At 42.3% G+C, this 17823-nt stretch overlaps 1 long non-coding RNA gene across 1 annotated transcript in view; it reads right to left on the bottom strand.

Moving 5' to 3' along the window:
- The window catches only part of LOC126184585 (uncharacterized), a 63753-nt gene extending 50401 nt beyond the window's left edge, over positions 1 to 13352 (bottom strand). The window contains exon 1 of the long non-coding RNA XR_007536846.1: positions 13271 to 13352. This is a non-coding gene — a long non-coding RNA (uncharacterized LOC126184585). The remainder of the gene's footprint in view (positions 1 to 13270) is intronic.
- Positions 13353 to 17823: the final 4471 nt, after the last annotated feature.

Genomic DNA, 17823 nt, shown 5'->3' with positions numbered 1-17823 from the left:
TCTCTGCCTCGTGATGACTGGGTGTTGTGTGCTGCCCTTAGGTTAGTTAGGTTTAAGTAGTTCTAAGTTCTAGGGGACTGATGACCATAGATGTTAAGTCCCATAGCGCTCAGAGCAATTTGAACCATTTGAGCCAATAAATTCTACAAAAAAGTAGGAAGCATTGCGGTTAATGAAACATATAAGACCGTTTTTCAGATGTTAGCTATACTAAAATAGAACAAGATATGCCAACAACGTGCTCTCACTTAAAAACAAGAAGTCACCAAAGACACAACAGCATTTTCGGAACTTGACGGAAATTTTCACTTAATTATACATTTATCGGTCAGCATTCCATGTTTGACAGTCTCTATTTGCATAGGAATTCGCTGCACGATTACATATTCCTCATCTTCGCTGGAGGTATGGGGTGAACTTTCCCGGCACAGTATTGGGAAGCGATTCCGGGAAACTCGACGCTGACGACAAACACCGGCGGGCTATTGAACGCTTCGGCCCCCAGGGCGGCGAACCGTAAAAGAGCTCTGTGGGAAGCATGGACGCCGGCCGGCCATCGCTGCGTGCAAAAGAGGCGCGCGAGCACCTGATGAATTCCGCCACCCATTTCGGTAATTACATTCGATCTCGGCGGACCGCGTGTCCAACGTGTAATTTCACATTGCTGCCTTCCACGAGTCCATCGAGCCTTGTACCCGTTAATTACGCCCAAATATTTATGTATATCGTATGCAAGGGGTCAGAATAAATTAGCAATTACTATGTTACTGGCAGCGAACATTAAGGGATGATAGCATGATACTTTATCTTTAGCTCACCCGACTGGAGACAGCGTTTCTCATACGACAGAAAATTTATAATTAAGTTTCGTGAAGGCTTTTTAGTACTTAATGTTCATTCACCATTAAAACAGTGAATGCATAGGCATATCTAGCAAATGGGAAAAACAAAAACAAAATGCTATCGGCTCTGAAAGTGTTTCAGAGCTGTCCTCGACTCTAGAACAAATAACGTATATACATCGAAGCGCCAAAGAAACTGGTATAGGCATGCGTATTCAAATGCAGAGATATGTAAACAGGCAGAATGCGGTTCTGCGGTCGGCAACGCCTCTATAAGAAAATAAGTATCTGGCGCAGTTGTTATATCGGTTACTGCTGTTACAATGGCAGGTTATCAAGATTTAAGTGAGTTTGAAAGTGGTGTTATAGTCGGCGCACGAGCCATAGGACACAACATCTCCGAGCTAGCGATGAAGTGGGTTTTTCCAGTACGACCATTTCACGAGTGTACCGTAAATACCAGGATTCCGGTAAAACTTCAAATCTCCGACATCGCTGCGGCCGGAAAAAGAACCTGCACGAACGGGACCAACGTCGACTGAAGGAACCGTTCAACGTGAGAGAAGTGCAATCTTTCCTCAAATTGCTGCAGATTTCAATGCTGGCCCATCAACAAGTGTCAGCGAGCGAACCATTCAAACAAACAGCATCAAAATGGGTTTTCGGAGCAGAAGGCCCACTCGTATACGCTTCATAACTGCACGATACAAAGCTTTACGCCTCGCCTGGGCCGGCAAACACCGACACTGGACTGTTGATGACTGGAAATATGTTGCCTGGTGCCGGCCGAGGTGGCCGAGCGGTTCTAGGCACCACAGTCTGGAACCGCGAGACCGCTACGGTCGCAGGCTCGAATTCTTCCTCGACGTGGATATGTATGATGTCCTTAGATTAGTTAGGTTTTAGTAGTTCTAAGTTCTAGGGGACTGATGACCTCAGAAGTTAAGTTCAAATGGCTCTGAGCACGATGGGACTTAACTGCTTAGGTCATCAGTCCCCTAGAACTTAGAACTACTTAAACCTAAGGACATCACACACATCCATGCCCGAGGCAGGATTCGAACCTGCGACCGTAGCGGTCCCGAGGTTCCAGACTGTAGCGCCTAGAACCGTACGGCCACACCGGCCGGCTAGAAGTTAAGTCCCATAGTGCTCAGAGCCATTTGAACCATTTGTTGCCTGGTCAGACGAGTCTCGTATCAAACGGTAGCGAGTGGATGGTCGTGTATTGGTAATCCATGGACCCTGCATGTCAGCAAGGGACTGTTCAAGCTGGTGGAGGCTGTGTAATAGTGTGAGGCGTGTACAGTGGGAGTGATATGGGACCCCTGATACGTCTAGATACGACTTTAACAGGTGACACGTACGTAAGCACTGTGTCTGATAACCTGCATTCATTTATGTCCATTGTGAGTTCCGACGGACTTGTGCAATTCCAGTAGGACAATGCGACACCCCAAACGTTCAGAACTGCTACAGAGTGGCTTCAGGAACACTCTTCTGAGTTGAAACACTTCTGCTTGCCACCAAACTCTCCAGACATGAACATTATAGAGGATATCTATGATGGCTTACGAGGTGCTCGTCCTCTGCAGAACTCATGGAGTCAGGTCCCTCTAGCACTACTTTAGACTTTTGTATGCTCGCGGTGGCTCTACACGATATTAGGCTGTTGTACCAGTTTCTTTGGCTCTTCAGTGTAAATGCGTCTACGTGGCTTATCCACAGTCATAGTTTCTTACATGTTTATTGTTATCCTGTCTACTTATGTGACAACAGAACAAATGAAAGAGAGAGCTTATGTTCGTCTTGAAAAGGAGTATTTCACTATCATCAACAAGTACCTGGTTGCAAACAATGCCTCGGGACAAGGAGTGGAACTATGACACGCTGTAAAGGAAGGAAATAAAGGTTTGATGTCCTAATGACGCACAGTTGGCCAACTTGCTCCGAAACCTGGACGGAATAAGAAAATAAAGATGCGCGTTCCGATTTTAGTCCCACGAAATAATTGCACAGGTGCATTCTTGTCCAGTTCTGTGGTGTCATTCCAGTCTCAAGTCGATATGATACGTGCCGTGACATTTGAGGGCAAACAGTGAATAGGACAACGACACATTTTTGAGATATTGTTTATGTGGCCTGTTTAATATATGACAGCGATCCTACCTAGTTTTCAGGATAAAATAAGATGGGTAGCATTCCAGCAGGTATGTTTATCACAATTTGTAATGATGTATATCGACTTAACACTAAGCTTCTACCTGTGTTAGGACTATCCGAAATCGTTGCTTACAAAATTTCCTCTTTGTGGCTCCACTTTTTGTAAATGACTCTCCTACTACCTTAACGGTAGAGTTAACGAGTTCAAATGTATTTGCGTTCACATATTTGAACGTTTTTAGCGGATGGTCACTTTTCTACCATGCTGCAGGGCCACACGGTAAAAATGGGTCCCTCATTATTGCAGTCTCATTAGCTATTATTTGCACAAAAATTGCCATTAGGGTTTTGTGCAGAATTCTTCGGCAGAGATTCGGAATTGTGATGATAATTTTTTCCTCAAATTGGCAAATAATTTTTTTACAAAATTAAAATTTCCCCAATAACGTTGTTCTGTTTGCGAAATGCTACATAACTATTCAGATTTTGTACAGAGAACTCTAAAACATAGCTATCAAGAAATCTGAAAAGAATGTGTATTTTTCAAAAACCGAGTGTCAACTTCGCGGGACTCACAATATTCTGCAATAATGAGCGAAGCCGACATCAGTCTACATATTTTTGATGCACAGGCATGCCATAATCGAAGCTGCTCCTTTAACCGACTGGAAGCTCAGAAAAAGGATACCCAACGTTATCGAGAAGATTTTACACCCAAAAACCCCAGTGAGAAAGCGGTGCATGTTGTGTTTCATCGGCGTCTAGCATCTTCTTATTTATTCATCTCCATAGTCCAGCAAATGAGAATTGGAGAAGATAAACAGATGTCATCTGAGATAAAAGATCTGCTTTTCGAACACACAGAAAATGTTGCGGGGAAGGCTAACCAAATACTGCGTTTTATTGGCAGGACACTTAGAAAATGTAACAGATCTACTAAGGAGAATGCCTGCACTACGCTTGTCCGTCCTCTTGTAGAATACTGCTCCGCAGTGTGGGATCCTTACCAGATATGACTGACGGAGCACATCGAAAAAGTTCAAAGAAGGGCAGCACGTTTTGTATTACCGCGAAATATGAGAGAGAGAGTGTCATTGAAATGATACAGCATTTGGGCTGGACATTATTAAAAGAAAAGCGTTTTTCGTTGTGACGGAATCTTCTCAGAAATTCCAATCACCAACTTTCTCCTACGAATGTGAAAATAGTTTTTTGACACCGACCTAGATAGGGAGAAACGATCACCACGATAAAATAAAAGAAATCAGAGCTCGTACGGAAGGATATAGGTGTCCGTTCTTTCCGCGCGCTACACGAGATTGGAATAATAGAGAAGAGAATTGTGAAGGTGGTTCGATGACCCCTCTGCCAGGCACTTAAATGTGATTTTCAGAGTGTCCATGTAGATGTAGATGTAGATGTATCTCCCACTGGACAACACGACACTGACCCTTCTGAAAGTTATAACGATACAAGCGACGAATGTCACTATTATTTCAATTTAAAAATGTAAAATATCGTATAAAACATTTCAGTAAAGTAATTTCGACTTCTAGTTCGCTATCAGCGACCCCACAATACTTTATACCCGAGGTTTCACACGAATCCGCTAAATTTATGATCTTTAGTTTGGCAAATTGTACCCGCCATTTTGAATTTTTTAATTCCGACATCGTATTCCTAATAAGTGATTAAAATAATCTAAAAATAACACAATTTTGTTGAATTTTACATCCATTTTATGTTATATCCAGGTTTTGAGGCGAGTTGGCCCACTCTGCGACATAGCAAAGACTTGGACTGTATAAGAAGGGGAAGGAAATCGGCCTTGTCCTTTTCAAAGACATCTTCCTGGCATTCGCCTTAGCCGAGTTAGGGAAACGTCAAGAAAGATAAATCTGGATGCTGACCTGGTACTGTTATTCTACTCCTCCCGAATGTGAGTGCAGTATATTCACAACTGCACTTTCGCTCTTGGTGGTGATGTAGGTTAGTTGAAGCATGCAATTCTTTCGTAGATTGCAAACCGGTGAACTGCAATTTTTGTAGAATAGAGGTTTCCTATAAAACCCCTGTTTGGCTTATACAAGAATACCGTTCCATATAAAATAGTATTAACAGATAGCATTGTGTGTATATGGAGCTGAGTAGCCTGTGTGGGAAGGACTGTCTGATTAATGCGGGAGTGTAAAAGAAATGTTGCGAGATCGGAAATGGTAGACCCATGAAGAGAGAAATATAATATTTACTGAAAACCTTAGCCATGAATTACAACAACCGTTTATCGTTTCCGAATCTACAAATATTGTGTAGATGGAATTAGACTAGTAACGGCTCTAACAGAAGCACGTAGAAGCGCATTACTCTCATTCTCCCTCTGTGATTACTACAGGAGGACACTTTAACTGCAGTAAGAAGTGCTTCTTGTCAAATATTTTTCGGTGATTTTCGTGAACAATACTAAAAGGTTGGATTTTGCTATAAGTATAGAGAAATTATTGATATAATAAGAATAAACTTGCTATAAACTCTAACTCAAATATTCTCGCATCGCCATATTCTCGTGTTAAACTTCCGGTACTTGTAGCTAACCAAGCATATGCTGATTCGTTTATAATACAATCTACAATATTTCAACGAGATTATGTAACGTAATTACATTTACTGTGTGTCAATGCTATACTTTAAAAATACTTCATCACTGGATTCTGACCGAAAGAGGTGACGCAGAGGTTATGACACTGGATTCGTGAGTGGGGCGACTGGGTCTCAACGCCACGTCTAGGTGTCCAGTTATATTTTTTCTGTGGTTTCTCTAAAACACTCAAGGCAAATGCTGTTGTTGTTCCTTTTAAAAGGACACCGCCGATTCCCTTCTCCATCCTCTCCCATTCCGGGCTTGTTCTCAGTCGCGAATGACCTCATCATCGACTGCCCGTCGAACTACAAACCTTGTTCGGAATTGTATCCAGATAGGAGACACTAAAGCCACACCTTGCCCGTGTCGTACATCAGAAAGACAGATGCAGTTCGTTACTTGAATTTTTGTTGCTTGCAAAATATTGGAATTTAATTTCCCTAAAAGTCATTAAAATTTGTTCTCTATCATTTCTGAAATATATTCTCGAGATACGTACAGTATGCAGCTGATACAATACTGATTTAGTATCTCTTGCATATCATAATTCTCTTACTGTCAGACGAATAAAGCCAGCTTCCTTTGAATAAGGGAAGGTAACTAAAATCAGGCACTTTTTAACTTCTTAGAGTCTGTTTAGTCAAAGGTCCACATAGGAATCTTAAAAATATCTCTGCTGTATGTTTCCTAAGTTTTCCCGGCGGACAGATTATTGCTTCATGATTCGGGCGTGCAGCCCGGATACAGCTGGTAGATGTTGGAACATGCTTGCTATATTGCATATATGCTTACTCACACAATAAATAACGTATTATGAGCAGAGGTTATACTAACAAAGGAAGTCACAAAGAGGGTAATTTCAGTAGTTTACACTACATCGCCTAAAGCAACTGAAAAAGTTATAATGTAACTACATATTTTTTAAACAGCAAGACATTTGACTTATTCCTAATTTTGTTTACCTTTCAGTGTTTCATTTTCATTAATTATCCCTGTCTTGCTGTATCGTGACTGTAAATTGTGGTTAACTCAACCTGAGTATGACAGCTGTCGTCCTTAATTCACGATAAATGACCGATACACACCACAAAAATTGTAGTTAAGTAGGAATTTGTGTTGGGGAAGAAGAGATCGGAAATGATGGTTTATTTTTCTTTCCTAGCATATTTATGTGTTTCTCATTTTGATGAATTTGCTCTTCGACATTTTCCCGAACGGTCTTTTGTAAGCAGATGCCTTTCCTGACACTAACGTGAACTCATACTGGTAAAACTGAGGACACACAACAGGCGCATGTGCATATCCAAGGTAGTAATGAGAAAATGACCCATGTTCTCCAAAATAAGCATGACCACGTTCTGAAAACAGCACGAAGGGCGGTTTGCTAGAGCACTGTTCGTTGCTGCGGCGAATGGAATCCATTTACTTCTGGCTCGCCTTCCCGAACCCGGAAGAAAACGCTTAGCGTGGTATGCTGCCTGAGTAAATCGCCAGAGAAGAGAAAGTAAAGCAGAATAACGCACTGCGATGAAACTAAACACTTAAGGTTCAACTCTTCTTTATCTTAAATTCTAGAGCAATGTAAAACTGACTTACTTCCTCTTGAAATCCATTATTTGAGTTAACATTCAAAACTTCATTCAAGTTCTTGGGCCACTACGTTGTCGCTAAATGAGGAATGAGGATTGAAAACTCATGGGAAAGGTAAGAACGCTGTTGCATAACGCCTGTCAACCGGTTTCACAAAGCTAGTGGAAGATTTTTTTTTTATCCAGTACTTCATCATTGGGTTCAGATGATGATAATCGCATCAATGAGTTTCCAGAGCGAGGAATTAAACACACATAGGAAAAAAATCGAAGTTATATGTTTAAAAATATCAGCTGGCGAGTCACGGTGTCACGGTGTCACTTCATATCAACGCAAACAACGATGTTTTCGAAGTATTATAGATGGTAGTGATTTTGAATTTGTCTCTCAACCAATAGAAATCGTTTAAGTTTTGCGTCATTCGGCATCAGTTTTTTTTTTCAATAACAGTTAATTAGGGTACCTGTACTTCAAGTGGATTACTTTTAGTAGATTTCCGAAGAAAGGGATAGATTTTTCGTCGCATTTTGAAGAGATGTGAAAAAGGTTAGGTTATAGAATCGAACGCCGGTTTGCTCTTCATTCAAATGAGGTTTATCGCCTTGTGAATGATCTCAATGTGTTCTGTAACTAAAATGCTAACTCCAATTGTAGCATATCACTTTTAGCATAAGAAAAGGGGTTTTCGGCATCTGCCTGTGTCCAAAAAAGCAATAAGCCTTTTTTATTATTTGCTCCCGTATTTTAAGGTACTGTCACCTGAAGACGAGCGCTTCTTTATTTGTGTGGCGCTGTGCCTGACCTAATGAGAAGATCCACGTTTTCCCTACGGATGGACGTGTTAGTTATTTGCTCAAAGAAGGAAAAAAAGGAAGATGAGTGTTTAATAGGTCTATTTCGTGACCTTTTCGATCACGTTGGAGCTATCCTAACTGACTGTGAACAAGAATTGGCATGGCCAGTAAGCATTAAAAACAAGGTCTACAGTCGGTTTCACTGAAATCTCTCGGAATATTTAGATAATTTCTTGATTGTGATTTTATGGAGTTCACCTTCATTATTATGATGAACATATTTCCGCAACGCAGTCAACAATAATTTACGTCGTAGAAGCGCCGTGACGAAGTCAAAATCACAAGAAGCAGAACTGTATGTTACAATGGCGATAATATTTCACACACTAAGTGCAAACTTACATATTATTATCCGAAAGTGTCACTACGTGTATGACATATTCGCGCATCCGATAACGGAGTACGTCATATGTGCTCCTCATACAAAAGTAAATTAAATTTGTATATGACAAGGTGTAATAAACTTCATAAACTATCCTCAGAAGATGCTCACATCACTAATATGTAATTTACACTTGTTTTATAGGAACAGAGAAACAATTAGTATGTGTATTGTAGTATAATGACGTTTCTTCAAGGAATCACTTAAATCTTTATAAGCGAATCATAAGTTAAGATTTGACATCGATATCGATCAGAAGAATCCCTTAAAAATTGGTGTGTCTTTATGTATATAGTCCGCAGCTCGTGGTCGTGCGGTAGTGTTCTCGCCTCCCACGCCCGGGTTCCCGGGTACGATTCCCGGCGGGGTCAGGGATTTTCTCTGCCTCGTGATAACTGGGTGTTGTGTGATGTCCTTAGGTTAGTTAGGTTTAAGTAGTTCAAGTTCCAGGGGACTGATGACCATAGATGTTAAGTCCCACAGTGCTCAGAGCCATTTTGAACCATTTGAACCATCTTTATGTATACACCTGAATATGATTACACCGGAAATTTCTGTTCTCTCTCTCATTCTCTCCTTTCTCGTTTATTATTATTATTTCTTTACTTTCTCAGACGTTAAGTCTGGTTAAAAATGGAAAGTGACTCGGACCTTGATCAAGCGTCATTTCCTTTTAACTGTACGGTATATGTTATATTGCATTTAGGAACTTTAGGGTAATTGAACATGTATCAATAACTACGGATTTCTGTAGTTGTCTATATAAGTTTGGATGTAGCTGTATTGCATTGATGTACTGGTGGATATTGTGTGGTATGACTCCTGTGGTTGATAGTATAATTGGTATAATGTCAACTTCATCCTGATGCCACATGTCCTTGACTTCCTCAGCCAGTTGAATGTATTATTATTATTATTATTATTATTATTATTATTATTATTATTATTATTATTTTTAAGAAAACGAGACGACGTAGAGCTTTCAATTTTATCAGGAAATGCAACGAGGTGTCTGTATCTTGCTTTACATGGGTCTATTCGTAGTCCCAGACTGTAAAAGTAGTTTAAAAATACATAGTGGCAACACAGGTGCCGTGATAAGTAGTCTCTACAGGGACCTTTAAGATGTCTTGTAGGTTTCTTACTTGGAAACGTCCTTTCATCATCTCACTAACACGAGTGGAGTATGTTTTTGAGCCAGGAGTTTTCTGAGACTTCCCACCTTTAACTCAATATGATGTAGATCTCTTGATCTCAACGAGCGCCATTACACTACATATTGACCACTGAACAAAACAAAACAGCAACATAGTCTAACTCCGTAGGACAAACATACGTTTTAGTGACATCATAATGAGCGGCATTTTACTTGTTGCAGAATGAAGCGCACTATGAAACTAGATTTAAAGTCTAAATTACCGAGGTTCTTATTACAAATCAGTTTATTCAGTGACTGTCGAAAATTTCATTGAAGACATGACGAATTTTTATCGTTTCTATTCAAATGAACTGAATGCACTGACAGAAGAAATTCCAATATACCAAGCTGAACTTGTAAAACTACCATCTACACACCATATGCTAATTTGAAATTGTGTGACTTGGATGCACTCATCGATGGCAGTTGTCTATTGATCACTAACTAATACCCTAAGTAGTTCATGTGTTCTTCCCGGTATACAGTTTTTGTTTAGTTAATAATAGAGTATTCATTATCTGATTCACTTAATCGAACATACTATCCTACTTCTGTATTATTTGCGATGAAAGTCCGTCATGTTATCGTTTTTTTACCTTTACATACGCCTACCTCTACATACATACTTTTGAAAACTCTATGAAGTTCATTGTAGAGGGTACTACATGTTATTGTTTTCGCATTCCCGTCGCATATGGCGCGTGAGAAGAATCACAGCTTGAATGCCTTAAATAGCCTAATCAAGACTCCTTGGTACCTACGGAGTTATACTGAGGGGCCTCAAGAATATCTCTAGATTCTTCAACTGATGCCGGTTTTTGGAATTTTGTAAACAGGCTTTCGCGGGGTAACTAGCGTCTTTCTTCAAGGGTCTAACAATTAAAGTTTTTCAGTATTTTCATTAAGTTCTCCCGTGAGCCAGACAAACCTTACATACTTAAGTAATGGTAAGTATTTATGTGCCTATAGCCACTTTTGGAACTGTAATTGAAGATAAAAGGATTTATTGACAAAGAGATGTGTACTAATGTGTAAGATATTTTAGAATGATATGGTTGTACGGATTTCTTTACTGAATTTGCTACATACATATGGTTCCTCGGAAAGTGGTTGTGGAATCGTTAAGCGCTGGCTAAATGGTTAAAATGGCTCTGAGCACTATGGGACTTAACATCTTAGGTCATCAGTCCCCTAGAACCTAGAATTACTTAAACCAAACTAACCTAAGGACATCACACACATCCATGCCCGAGGCAGGATTCGAACCTGCGACCGTAGCAGTCCCGCGGTTCCGGACTGCAGCGCCTAGAACCGCACGGCCACCGCGACCGGCGTTAAGCGCTGGTCTCGTATTCGATGGAAGTAGGGTTAAAATTTATTATTGTTATTCTGATGTTGTTCTCTATGATTTCCGCGATTAGCTTAAAACAGGTGCTGTATATTCCATTAACGTGGTCATGGGTGATATCCTCCCCGCTCATTTGTCGACAGCACGTTAGGCGCTGTTATTTGTACCTTAATTTTCAGTTCCCAACATGGTACTGAACTGACACATACAGACGGACCTTCTTGAAAATGTGATTTTTCTTTTATAATATCATGACGGTTAAGTAAATTACATCACAAGAAAATATGTTTGTTATTTAGTTCAAGAGTAATATGTTTCCTCCAGTGTCCTAGCATTCAGTACAAATTATCAGAAAAGATTTAGCCCCTCATTAAATGTAGAAGTGAACTACACGCTGTTGAGGTATGCACTTGGTTTTAAACTGATTAGTATGACAGTATACGGAATTATATGAATCCTGGCATTCGTTCAGAAACTAACTGAATAATCTAAAGATTCCTTACTTTTTACATCATAGATGGCTTAACTAAGGTTCAAGCTATAATTCTCTTCCGTTCTACAATTTCAGATTTGGTGTAGTCTTCAGACAAACGACAGAGATCTGGCCCCTAATTATGTCACAGTCTCATTTATTTAAAATAAATTTATTTTACATTCACCAAGAACTCATGGCGCTGCGTAATACAACATACTTCTGATGTATCTGCTGAAATTTGTTAACTGGTCTAGAAATATTTGTTTTCCAGTTACATAACAGCAGAAAAACAATATTTACGAGATTAAAATATGTAGGCGTGACACATGGTTAATAATCTATCTGCCGGTACCATCCTAAGCATGACATCATATCATTACAAACACCACATAAATATAGGGGATAGCAGTTATAAAATTGATCAAACGTCAATGTAAAACATGAGCAAAGGCAGCAGGGATTGAAAATAGTGTAACCACAACAACATAATCAAAACTAAAATTTTACTGTGTTTTGGCAGGTACTGACGAAACGAAATATATCTATAGTATGTTCCGTATTCGTAAAAATTTCTAATGAAAAACTGAAATTGAAACAAAATCTCGGTATACTTGTACAGTGAACGAGCTGAGCATGTCAAGTTCCAAGGTCTCTGATAGCTCCGATGACCACGTGATCGAATGGTTATGTTGTGCGTCAGCGGATCAGTCTTGTGTGGTGCTGTTTCGATTACAGACACAAAGCTGCTACTGATTTAACAAACTCACTGTAAGGGGACACAAGGTGAGCTGTAAAAAAAAAAATCAGTTGGCCGAACAGTAAATCACTCAACACCGTACAATATAGCAAACTCTCAGAAAAGTTCGTTCCTCTAAAACAGAAAAATGAGAGAGTGACTTTTATTCCGTAAATTGAATTAGTGAAACTGCTGCAAGATTTGAGGGCTAACAAAAGATCTTGAGAAAATCTATTATCTACTGAATAGTGGTGATACTCGGAAGTAGATTTTTTCCTAAGTCGTTTGTGATCAGATCTTCAACTATTACTGCGAATGACATGGCTCGATTACTCGTAATAAAAAAAATACAAATTAAAGCTAAAGCAAAACCAAATTCCATCGAGCTTTTTCCGAGTGCTTAATCATCCAATGTTTACATTTTTCATACAATATACCAAACTTTGGAATAAATATCGAGATTTACTACGTGTGCTTTCGAATTACTTCAGTGCGGTTGAGCCCGATTTACTTGCAAACAACCACTGCTAACAGTTTTCATTATATCTGTAAGAAATGAGTAAAAGGTTCATACTTTGACCGTGAGTTTTCAAATTACTTCAATACTACTGAAGCTGACGTAGTTGTCTATTTATATATCGAGTTCGAATGCGATCGATTTTCGACCAAACATTGTGGATCAACAATGTGTTTTGCCAGTGTTATTTCGGATTGTAATACTCTCTTCCCCCAAATCCCCTAAGATTTATTTGCAAGTTACCAAAGAACTTAAAACGCGGTATCCTCAGGCGCCTATAACTGCTTATACTGTGGCTCCACGGTGCGTGCATCGAACCAACTTCCGCACTCGCGTATCGATACGGCGCACGCAAAAGTACCTGGAAAGGCGCAACAGCTACTACGAATTTTTCCGTGACTACCGACGGAATGTCGCTGAAAAAAGACGAGGCACTTCCGAAGAGGTGAAAGTCGCCCCTGCGCGTCAGGCGTTTGAAGACGAGAGGGGAAAAAATCCGCATCGAGGGAAAGGCGGTGGCGACTTACCGGAGCCACGCCCCCGCGTCGGCACGGCGTCGGTCGGCGCCGGCGTCGCGTCGGCGTCGGCGTGCTGCGCGGCGCGCGTCCGCCGAGTGTGTGCGCCGGCGGCGCCGTGGCCGCTGCGCTTCCCCCGCTCCCTGCCAGCAATAATTGGCGACATTACGGCCAGGGACACTAATGGCCTGGCCTCCCCGCTAACCAGCAATCACACTTCTCTCCGCACGCCGACCTACACACCAGTTTTTTGTACTGTGGCCGGCCTTTATTACAGTTCTCCGGGCACGTTTTATTTCTTATTTCACGTCTTTCCGTCTTAGCATCCTGCGATCCGTCGCCAGCACCTGCATCCGGGCTGTCGATTCTGTCGATACAAAACTCGCCTTCTATGGGACGAGGTCGCATTCCGGGCACGTATTAGGCCTCTTTCCCCAATACAGTTTCGCTATATTATAGCTCCGGGGAGGTGCTGGGCTAATCACGCGCTTCTCGAAACACGGAGGTGCCACTGCTGTCGATAACCATTTTCGGTCTTCATCGACCGCCGATTCCTAGGAATGACGGAGACGATGTGTGTCAATGTTTGTCATGTTCTCTACAAAAGTGGTACCTTATTTTAAGTAACTCTGTCACTATTTCACCCACAGCATTGTTTTAGTCATTCGGCACGAAAAATTATAAGAAGAAAGCAAATTCACAGGTGTGAATTCAGTAGTAATTCCTCATAGGCCAGAGATTATACCAGCGTCGAAGATGATGCATCGCACTTAAGGCTGGCCATTGAAATTACACTACCATGAAATAGACCGAATTGACAACAGTCATGGGATACCTCCTAATGTCATATCGGGCCTCCGTTTTCCCGGTGTAGTGCAGAAACTCGAAGTGGCATGGACTCATCAGGTCGCTGGAAGTCACCAGCAGAAATACTGAACCGTACTGCTTCTATAAAAAAATGGTTCAAATGGCTCTGAGCACTATAGGACGTCATCAGTCCCCTAGAACTTAGAACTATTTAAACCTAACTAACCTAAGGACATCACACACATCCATGCCCGAGGCAGGATTCGAACCTGCGACGTAGAGGTCGCGCGGTTCCAGACTGAAGCGCCTAGAACCCCTCGGCCACACCGGCCAGCGTACTGCTTCTGTAACAGTTCATAATAGCGAAAGTGTTGCCGGTGCAGGATATTGTGCACGAACTGGCCTCTCGATTATGTATCATCAGTGTTCGATAGAATTCATGTCGGACGATCTGGGTGGCCAAATCATTCGCTAGACTTATCCAGAATCTCCTTCGAACCAACAGCGAACAGTTGTGGCCGGTGACACGGCTCATTGTCAGCCATAAAAATTCCATCGTTCCAGAATGAAATTTTCACTCTGCAGCGGAGTGTGCGCTCATATGAAACTTCCGGGCAGTTTAAATCTAAGTGCCGGACCGAGACTCGAACTCTGGTCCTTTGCCTTTCACGGGCAAGTGCACTACCAACTCTTTTGTTTTGTTTGATTTTTTTTTCCTTGTTCGATATTGTTCGTTGCGTTTGGTCTGGACGGACGTCACAAGACATCCGTTCAAGTTGATCGTTGATTTCTTGACTCAGTTTATTTTATTAAAGAGAGCGCGCAGCCCTCTGACCGAACACACTGAGCTACCGTGCCGGCAACCAACTGTGCTACCCAAGCACGACTCATGCCCCGTCCTCACAGCTTTACTTCTGCCAGTACCTCGTCTCCTACCTTCCAAACTTTACAGAAGCTCTCCCGCGAACTTTGCAGAACTAGCACTCCTGAAAGAAAGGATATTGCGGAGACATGGCTTACCCACAGCCTGGGGGATGTATCCAGGACGAGATTTTTCACTCTACAGCGGAGTGTGCGCTGATATGAAACTTCCTGGCAGTTTACAACTAAGTGCCGGACCGAGACTCGAACTCGGGAGCTTTGTCTTTCACGGGCAAGAGTTCTACCTACTGAGCTACCCAAACAGGACTCACGACCCCTCCCCACAGATTCAATTCTGCCAGTACCGTATCTCCTGCTTTCCAAACTACACAGAAGCTCTTCTGCGGACCTTGCAGAACTAACACTCCTGCAAGAAAGGATATCGTGGATACAATGTTTATCCACAGTCTGGGGGATGTTTCCAGAATGAAATTTTCACTGCGGAGTGACCGCTGATCTGAAACTTCCTGGCAGATTAAAAATCTGACCGAGACCCGAACTCGGGACCAGAAGAGCTTCTGTGAAGGTTGGAAGGTAGGAGACGACGTACTGGCAGAACTGAAACTGTGGGGATGGGTCGTGAGTCGTGCTTGGGTAGCTGAGTCGGTAGAGTACTTTCCCACGAAGGCAAAAGTCCCGAGTTCGAGTCTCGGTCCAGGAAGTTCCAATTCCGTCGTTATCTGGGACCATGATGTCCACGAATGCATGCTAAAGGTTTACAAGTAGCCGAACATAAACATTTACAGTGAATGATCAGTTCAGTTGGATCAGAGGGCTCAGTCCATTCCATGTAAACATAGCCCACACCAATATGGAGCCATCACCAGCTTGCACACTGCCTTGTTGACAACTTGGGTCCACGGTTTCGTAGGGTCTGCGCCACACCCGAACCCTACCATCAGCTCTTATCAACTGAAATCGGTACTCATCTGACCAAGCCACAGTTTTCCAGTCGTCTACGGTCCAACGGGTATGGTCACGAGTCCGGGGAGGAGCTACCGGCGATTTCGTGGTGCTAGCAAAGACACTCTCGCCGTTCGTCTGCTGCCATAGCCCATTAACACTAAATTTCATCGCACTGCCCTAACGGCTGCGTTCGTCGTAAGCCCCACGTTGATTTATACTGTTATTTCAGAAAGAGTTGCTTGTCTATTAGCACTGACAACTCAACGCTAACGCTGCTGCTCTTGATCGTTAAGCGAAGGGCATCGCACATTGCGTTGTCCGTCGCGAGAGGTAATGTCTGAAATTTGGTATTCGCGGCACACTCTTGACACCGTGAATCTCGGATTATCCAATTACCTAACAATATCCGAATTGGAATATCCCATGTGCCTAGCTCCAACTACCATTCCGCGTTCAAAGTCTGCTAATTCTCGTCGTGCGATTATAATCACGTCGGAAACATTTTCACATGAATCACCTGAGTGCAAATGACAGGTCTGCCAATGCACTGCCATTTTACGCCTTGTGTACGCGATATTACCTATGTCTGTATACCTGCATATCGTTATCCCGTGACTTTTGTCATCTCAGTCTATAGCCAATAGCGAAATTTCATTTATTATATATTCACAGTAAAGGAGAGAGAACACATGACTAAGTTAGTAGGTGGCTTACGGCGTACATACACTGCTGAGACAAAACATTATGACAACCTGCTTAATATCCTTTCTGTTCACTTTGGAACGAAATACATGTTGGTTTGTTGGTTTGGGGAAGGAGACCAGACAGCGTGGTCATCGGTCTCATCGGATTAGGGAAGGATGGGGAAGGAAGTCGGCCGTGCCCTTTCAGAGGAACCATCCCGGCATTGGCCTGGAGTGATTTAGGGAAATCACGGAAAACCTAAATCAGGATGGCCGGACGCGGGATTGAACCGTCGTCCTCCCGAATGCGAGTCCAGTGTCTAACCACTGCGCCACCTCGCTCGGTACGAAATACATGCCTGATTCTGGGTATCAGAGAGCTAACAGTTTTTTGGTAAGTTTATGGGGTATGTGGCATTAGATTTTTACGCACAGGTCATGAAATTCGCATAAATAACGGGCCGCTGGTAATGGCGTCCGATACGGACCTAGACGGGTTCTATTCTAAAGGCGAATTTGATCGCGGAGACATTATCGTGATTTCACTACAATGCTCATCAAACCACTGTATGGTAGTGCGGTTCTGGCACCGTAACACGAACAGTTATACTGCTGAAAGATTACATCGTCGTCAGGAAAGACATCAAGCATGAAGGGATGCAGTTGATTTGCAGCTGTCAGAGTGTCTTCGATTACTACCAAATGTCCAATGCAAGCGTAGAAGAATGTCTTCCTTAGCATAACACTGCTCCCACCAGCCTGCGTCCGTAGCCACTGCACGTTTCGAGCCGCCGTTACTGTCGCTGACGGCATTTGTGGAGACGACCATCGACCCAGAGTAACAAAAATATGATTCATCCGAAGAGCAGACACATTTCCACTGATCGACGGTCGAATATGGTCCCATGCACACTTCAGTCGTAATTGACGTTATCGTTGGGTCAACATGTGAACACGTACGGGTGGTCTGCTGCGGAGTTCCGTGTTCAGCACTGTACGATGAACGGTGTGCTCCAAGGTGTGTGCACCAGCGTTCTGCTCTTTCGGCAAAGATGCCACAGATCACCATCTTTCCTGCTTTCCGAATCCCACTTCCCGTGAAGAGTCGTGGACGTCCAACCATTTAGCACCTAGTGGTAGTTTCACTGTCCTCCTACCCCTTTCTGTAGATCCTCACAACATTATCAAGTGAACATTCGACCAGCTTCGCCATTTTCGAGACACTCATCGACAGATTCTGCGTAATAA

Source organism: Schistocerca cancellata, chromosome 4, assembly GCF_023864275.1.
Source record: "Schistocerca cancellata isolate TAMUIC-IGC-003103 chromosome 4, iqSchCanc2.1, whole genome shotgun sequence".
NCBI lineage: Eukaryota > Metazoa > Arthropoda > Insecta > Orthoptera > Acrididae > Schistocerca > Schistocerca cancellata.
The sequence above is the reverse complement of the archived record's forward strand: the minus strand, read 5'-3'. Positions and strand labels throughout refer to the sequence as shown.